Source organism: Herpailurus yagouaroundi, unplaced genomic scaffold, assembly GCF_014898765.1.
Source record: "Herpailurus yagouaroundi ecotype Mexico unplaced genomic scaffold, PumYag 140, whole genome shotgun sequence".
In the NCBI taxonomy this organism is placed as follows: Eukaryota; Metazoa; Chordata; class Mammalia; order Carnivora; family Felidae; genus Herpailurus; species Herpailurus yagouaroundi.
In genome coordinates, this window is record NW_024412395.1 from 31662696 (window position 1) to 31670784 (window position 8089).

The window sequence follows — 8089 nt, forward strand, 5'->3', positions numbered from 1 at the left end:
TGGACCTTGGATAAAAAATATGATCCCGTTTACAAAAATATTCCAAATACCCAAATCAAAACTGAAAACTAGGAAGGCGAGTTAACTTTCTGGGCCTCCTTATCTGAAAAACGAGGCAGTCACACTAGATTTGCGGTTGAAAACATTTTTTTCTTTAAACCACAAGAAGCCTGTCTTCAAAAGAAGTCTTGCCGGGAAGCAGAAACAAAGGAGGTACCTGTGAGCTGGGCTGCTCTGATCAAAAGGGGAGAAGTGAGTTCTAGAAACCTGCCCACCAAGGTGGGGCTTTACTAAGCAGGGTCTGAAACCCATTTGCTATCATCGCCTAAGCCAGTTAGTAGAGATGCAGCCAGTGATGGCCTCCTGCCTTCTCCCAACCTGCCTTTGTCCTTAAGAGGAGAACAAGTCCCAACATGTTCGCTGAGGCCTCTCCTGGGGAGAAGATGGTAGGTGGGGTGGGCCCGTGTAGAATGGGGTGGGGGGAAGGTGAGAAGGTGTGGGGGTGCTGGAGGGGCCTGGCAGGTTCAGGGGAGGCAGGGAGGAAGCACTATAGCAGGGCCCCACTGAGGCTGGCCCAGCCTGGCCTCTATAAGGAGTAAGTTCACTGGCTGATTGGTCCTTACCCTGCTGCCTCCCACAGTGGTCCACATAAGGGAGAGAGGAAAGAGCAGTATGCATTTAAAAATTTTTTTTTTTAACGTTTATTTATTTTTTTGGGACAGAGAGAGACAGAGCACGAACGGGGGAGGGGCAGAGAGAGAGGGAGACACAGAATCAGAAACAGGGTCCAGGCTCTGAGCCATCAGCCCAGAGCCCGACGCGGGGCTCGAACTCACGGACCGCGAGATCGTGACCTGACTGAAGTCGGATGCTTAACCGACTGCGCCACCCAGGCGCCCCTGCATTTAAAGATCAGAAAGTATCTTTGCATCCTCTACCTCCTTTGCTAAACTGGCATCTCCTCCTTCAGTCATTCCTGGCACTCTATCTCCTTAACCATACCCTGCCTTCCCCACCCTGCAACCAGTGTTCTGGAGTAGTTGGGTGGGGATAGACCCGCCTCCCCCAAAAGTGAGTCAGGCCTCAAAATTATTTAGTTCTCAGGCTTTGCAATCCAAACTCTCATCACTGTAATTCTGGGCATTAAGAAAGTGTTTCCCAAAGTGTGGCTCACAGATCACCCTATCAGCAACACCTGAGGAGCTCATTTGCAAATTTCCTCGAACCACCCCAGAGCCCCAGGGTCATAATCCTTGAGGCGGGGCTTCAAAACCTGGGTCTGTAACAAGCTGCCCAGCTCAGTGATGCACTTGATGTCTGAGGAAGCTCTCTAGACTCTCTGGTTGTGCTGTGTGTGTGTTTGTAGAGGTCTCTGCTATTCTGTAGCAGATCTCTTTCCCCTTGGGACCCTCTCTTTGGCAGCCTGAGTGGGATTTGTCTGCACTCCGGGAATGTGCCCATAGGGAATGTTGTGTCTCCAGGCTCTCGTTGATATCCAGCTAAAAATGCAACTGTAGATTCACCCAAATTAAGATGAAAATATTTCCACCCTCAGTCGGTTAAGCGTCCGACTTCAGCTCAGGTCATGATCTCACCGTTCGTGAGTTCGAGCCCCGCGTCAGGCTCTGTGCTGACAGCTTGGAGCCTGGAGCCTGCTTCCTATTCTGTGTCTCCCTCTCTCTCTCTGCTCCTCCCCTGCTCACACACTGTCTCTCTCTCAAAAATAAATAAAGATTAAAAAAATTTTTATTTTAAATATTTCCACCCTCATGCATTCCCTTGCCAATCAGCTGCCTCTCTCCATGACCTCTGGATGTCACTACAAGCCAGGTTTCTGTAGCTGCCCATGCTCTCAGAAAAGGGCTGTCCTTCCAGAAACCTCCAGCTGGAATGAAGGGGTATAATAAGCACTGCTCTGAGGGGCCCCGGAGCACCAGGCAGCAGGCCCTGCCTCCCCCAGACCCCAGGGCCCAGGAGTACTCTCACTCTCTGGTTCTGCCTCCCAGAACTGGGGGCTGGGATGGCCAGGGTTGTACTGCCATCCGGGCTTAAGGCAGGGCAGGGCTACCCTGAAATCCCATGGGGATACCCTAACTCAGCACCTCATCAGGCAAAAGAGGAATGAAGAATTATCTCTGCAGGTTTTCATGAAGTCAAAGACTATCAATCTCCCATCCCCTTCCTAGACCCTAAAGGGAGCAGGAGACAGGGACAAATTACAGACTTTACAGTCCTGCTTTCCACTGGTCCTCTTACCAAGGAGCAGGGTAAGGAAGACACATATCCTTTGAGCACCAGGGCAGGGACTTGGTCTTCAGAGCATCTCACATGTTCATTTAACAAACATTTATTTAGTGCTGACCATTTGAGGCTCTCTCAGTAGTAATACTAATGGCAGAGATCACACGTGGGTTTCTACGGGCCAGGAGCAGGGCTAACACATCACACGCATCATCACGCCAGAGTCCAAAATGTCCAAGGAGGCAGGAACTTCTCTTGCTCCAGGGGAATCTGCCCCTTAGATAAGTCCATGCAGAGTGGACTGGCAGAGCTGGGAAGGAGCCCTGGTCACAGGACCACAGCTGTGGATGGTCCTGTGTCACAGGTAAGGAAATGAGGCTCAGAGGGACAGGGATGTCTGGTTCTTAGTCTTGGTTCAGTCTCGAAACATTGCTAAAAATGCCAACTCCTTAGCGAAACTTCTTCAGCAGGCAGCTGCAATGTGTTTGTTTGTTTGTTTGTTTGTTGGCATGTGCATACATGTACTATATTATACACTGTACCATGTAACACATTAATAATATCAGTGAAACATACATTGAATTACAAAATTAAGAATACAGACGAGTAGGCATTCTAATATTTCTTATGCACCCTGGCCTAAGCCTTTTAATCACATCAGGTACATGTCTCTGATTCCTTAACTGTTCTGGTGGTTACTGTGAGGATGAAAAGGGAGAAATACTTTGAAATTAAAATGACTAATAAGTGCAAATTCATCTAAATAATAAGCATAATTTATTCCTATAGGATATCTTGATTGAGCCCCTGTGCATGTCAGGACTTGTGCTGGGTACAGTGGGGAGGTCACAGAGAGTCCCAGCAAAAGCTTGTCCACAAAGAGGCAATTGCTAAGGAGACAGGAGATATAAATACCATTGCCTCGAGTGCAGATGGAGCAACCAGGATGGCTAACCTAAAACACTAGGTTCTGTAAGACTTCTGGGAAAGAGATGCAACCTTCCCAATACAACCACTAGTAATATGGTTAATCCTTATTCTCCTAAGAGTTCACAATGCTTATTAAATACACTGTAGCAAGAACACAAGCTATACCGTAAAGGGCTGAAAGTAAGACAATGTATCAACTGTCATCATCGATAATGTCTGATCAGTTCAGATGGGTGAGCCCATCGTGTCTGCATGAGGCAAGGTACTAAACCTGTCTAGGAAACACAAGCCAATCCAGGCAATCCATGTGTCTGTGTGTTGTGACAACATAGTTGGAAATAAACTTAGGAAGGTGGGGTCCAAATGGATTAAACCAATGATGCTGAGAGAAAACAGAGGTGTAAATATTTGGTGAGTCAGTTGGCTAGAATGGTAGCAATGGAGGTGCATCAAACACATGTGGGCCCTCTCCCCCTGGAAGTCCCCCTTCATGAAATGTTCCCCAGCCACAAGCATGTGGTAAGCCTTTATTGTTTTCTTGGCCCTAGAGAGAGTCCAGGGAAAGAGAGAATAAGTGGATGATTCCATGGTCGTACTTGGGAAAGGGCTCCAAGCACACACCTACTAGTGATGGCCTCATTGTCATCTCTGCATCCAGAGGACAAATGGTCAGTAGTGCTATCAAGGAAAAGGGCTGGAGAACGGAGGCAGGAAATCATACCAGCTGGTCTGGAGGGAAGTTATATTAGTTCACTAAGGCTACTGTAACCAAGTACCACAGACTGGGTAGCTTAAACAACAGAAATTTATTTTCTCATTATTATGGAGGCTAGAAGTCCTAGATCAATGGTCAGCAAGGCTCCTTCCTTCTGAGGCCTCTCTCCTTGCCTTGCAGATGGCGATCTCCTCCCTATGTCCTCACACGATCTTCCCTTTGTACATGTTTGTGTCCTAATCTTTTCTTATAAGGACATCAGTGATACTGGATTAGGACCCACCCTAATGTCCTCGTTTTAACTAGATTACCTCTTTCAAGACCCTATCTCCAAATATAGTCATATTTATGATACTGGGGTTAGGAGATTAACATACGTATTTTGGAAGAAGACATAATTCAGCCTATAACAGAAGTGTTTTCTTAACTTTGTTAAAATGAAGCATTGAGAGAAAAAAAGAACTAACCAGCTCACTGTGTGAAATGTCATAAAGTCTTCACTGAGACCTGGTATGAATGACAAAAAGACTGGCCCAACTTAGCCAGTTTGGGCCAGGACCTCAGGAGTGACCAGCTTCTGCCAAAAATCTTCTCTACAGCCAGATGATGCTATAAACTGAATATCTGTGCTCCCCTCAAATTTGCATGTTGAAATCCTAACCCTCAATGTGATGGCATTAGGAAGTATGGCATCTGGGAGGTGATTAGTTATGAGGGTAGAGCCCTTGCAAACGTGATAACTGTTTTTATAAGAAGAGATTCAGGAGCTTGCTCTTTCTCTCTGTTCTCCAGCATGTGAGGATATGAGAAGAAAGCCATCTGCAAACCAGGAAGAGGGCTCTCATCAGAACAGAAGCTGCCAGGACCTTGATCTTGGACTTTCAGCTTCCAGAACTGTGCAAAGTAAGTTTTGTTATTTAAACCACCCCATCTATGGTAATTTGTTACAGCAGCCTGAGCTAAGACAGATGGCGAGGATTCTAGGAGTGTGATGCCTCAACCACACATGTGAAAAGGAAGAATGTCCTTGATCACAGTGTTGGCCCTATTGCCCATTGGGGTGGAGATGCCTTGCATGCAGCCGCTGTGTGGGCCCCACAAGGTCTGAACTCGAGGCAGAACTTCCAGGGGGCAGGCCGTGATGCTTGCTCTTCTTCCCCAGGAACACGTCCCTAGATTCTTGTTGACCCACTGGCCTCAAGGCAAGTCCCCTTCTTTGGGATGTGGTGCCTCTGGGACGCTGTGTAGTCCAGTTTTGAGATCTCTGTCACTGCGGTGGCCTGAATCTCTGAGAATCATGGAGAGGAAGCTCTTGCTGATAAGGCAGCGGGGGTTTCCTGGGTGCTGATGCCAGGAACCATTTGTAATGCTGGTGGAAGCTCTGCAAGGCTCTAATCTGGTTTATGCAAACCCAGTCATTTTGCAGCCCACAAGGAAGGCTAGGAGGAGGGATTTGCTTTGATCTATTATCAAAGAAGATTTTGCATTTACGTGAGAATGGCTAATACTAAAAATATTGCTGTTTGGGAGAAACAGCCAATCTATGTCCTAAATTCAGATATTTGAAATGATACTATAGCATCTTGGAACACCCAGCATTAAACAAACAAATGTGAACTCCCTGTTTCATTCTTCAGATAAAGACCAAATGAAGAGAAGTACAAAGCATCCAAGCACTTGTGAAAGTTTCCCTCTTCTTCTCTAGTATTGGCATCTTCCATGACCTTGTGTTCCAATCTGGCCATAGCTGTTGAAAAGCAGAGGAATGCTTTCCCTAAAGGCCCCTGGCATAAGGCTCTACACATGAGGGCTGGGGGGTTGGAACCATTGTTTCAGAAAGAACATTCTGCTGTAGCCCAAGGAAATGGGATTGGAGTCAGGAGACTGGGTCTGAATGCAAGTGCTGCCTCTCACCAGCTGTAAGAGATTAGTTTGAGCAGGTTCTTAACCTCCGAAGCATCTCCTGGACTTCTCCTTTATAGGATGGGAACAACCGTATTTGACCTTACTGTACCTCCTGCCCCGCCCCCCTCCCCCAATCCTCCTCGAGTTATGGGGCTTTTGTGAGAATCAAATGGAACAGTGTAGGTGAAGGTACTTGTAATTATAAAGCATCATACACCTTGCAGGAGACAATTTTGGGTTTTGTCACCCAACATCTTTTCCTCTCCTTCTAGTAGCAGCATAATATAAACTAAATTTAACCCAGACTATAACCCATAACATAAATTTCCTCTGGACAACCAATCTGATCCCACTATTAATCCCTGAACTACAGGTGTACTTGACCCTGGATAGTCCCAGAAGCTGGGGGTGTGGCTCCTTGCATAGGAAAGCCTTGCACCCTCCCACTCTCCTCCTTTCAAACCATCCTCCAGTGTGTTATCCATATTGTAGCAGTTATACAGCTAAAAACCACCTTTCTATACTTTTCTACAGGCAATGATAGGGATGCAAATTATTACCCAAAATTTTCCATTCAAACTGTATTTGGAAGAGATAATTTCCCTGTGATGTTCACATTTTCTTTTCTTTTTTATTTAAAAACAATTTTTTCAACGTTTATTTATTTTTGAGACAGAGAGAGACAGAGCATGAATGGGGGGAGGGCCAGAGAGAGAGGGAGACACAGAATCCGAAGCAAACTCCAGGCTCTGACCTGTCAGCACAGAGCCCGACGCGGGACTCGAACTCACGGAGTGTGAGATCATGACCTGAGCCAAAGTCGGCCACTTAACCAACTGAGCCACCCAGGCACCCCATGATGTTCACATTTTCTGTAGGCATGCATGCTTATGGACACTTTCCATGAAGCAGTGGTTCCACATCTTGTCAATTGTGTCTTGGGTTTCAGAAGCAGTTTGGAGGCAATGTCACAAATCCTGGGCCCAGGCCTGAATAAAGCTGGCAAGTTCCTTTCCTTGCTGATCCACAGTGAAAACGTGATGGCCAAAGTAGGTGAAGTGAAGTCCATAATTAAATTCCCAGTTGAAGATGGTGTGGCGTCTGGCAGTGGCTATCGGCCATGTGAAGATGACAGAGGATGAGCTTGGGCACAACATCCACTTAGCTGTCAATTTCCTGGTACCATTGCTCAAGAAGAATTGGCAGAACATCCAGGCTTTATACATCAAGAGCACCACGGGCAAGTCCCAGAGCCTGTGCTAAGGCACAACTTAATAAACCCTAGTGCTATTACTAAATAAATCTATCTATCACCTATCTATCTATCTATCTATCATCTATCTATCTCACTCCTTCAGACCATCCACCAATTTTGTAAGAACTCAGTACTGGAATGAAATCCCTCTCTGCTTTAAATATCTAGAGTGGCTTCTGTATTCTTTTTTTTTTTTTTTCAACGTTTATTTATTTTTGGGACAGAGAGAGACAGAGCATGAACGGGGGAGGGGCAGAGAGAGAGGGAGACACAGAATCGGAAACAGGCTCCAGGCTCTGAGCCATCAGCCCAGAGCCCGACGCGGGGCTCGAACTCACAGACCGCGAGATCGTGACCTGGCTGAAGTCGGACGCTTAACCGACTGCGCCACCCAGGCGCCCCGTGGCTTCTGTATTCTGAGTGAATTCTGTCTGGTACAGAAGAGATAGATACTTGGGACCCCATTTGGACCAAGGAGAGACGTATCACAGAATTTCATTCCAAAAGTTGATAAATAGAGGCTAACTTTCCAATGGAGTTGGAGGTTATGAGGCCAGAGCAGCTGGCAGCCATCTTGCCTTCACAAAAGAGCTTGTGTGAGAAAAGTACCAATTAGGGGGCCAAGCCAAGAGATAAGAGAAGCCTGATCTTGACACCATTTAGGTAATTGAATCAAGTAATATGTTGTGCCAAACCTTTCCCTGGACTTTCCAGTTATATGAGCCAATACATTCCTCCTTCTCTCTGAGACAACTGGAGTTGAGCTAGTCTATCATTTGACCAAAACGTAACTTATTTGGCATAATGATGACCACAGGAGAGAAATAACAGAGCAGCAGTGGTCAGATTGCTATAGATCACATATTCTCAATCAGTGGTCTGCATTGTACAAGTGAACAGGTCTGGGCCTGGGCCTTCTAGGTCACATGAGGGACATGTGAATAATTGGAAAATTCTCCCAGGTGAGCTGGTTCCCACGTGTACCCCTGGTGAACATGGCTACTATGGATCAACTCACAAGGAAGGGAGAACAAAACAGTGGC

At 46.5% G+C, this 8089-nt stretch overlaps 1 long non-coding RNA gene across 1 annotated transcript; it reads left to right on the forward strand.

The window, feature by feature from the left end:
• The first annotated feature begins 1731 nt into the window (after positions 1-1731).
• On the forward strand, positions 1732-7118 carry LOC121030542 (uncharacterized). The gene is made up of 2 exons (XR_005790289.1): positions 1732-4789; positions 6741-7118. It is a non-coding gene; the product is annotated as an uncharacterized LOC121030542 (long non-coding RNA).
• The last annotated feature ends 971 nt before the right edge of the window (positions 7119-8089 follow it).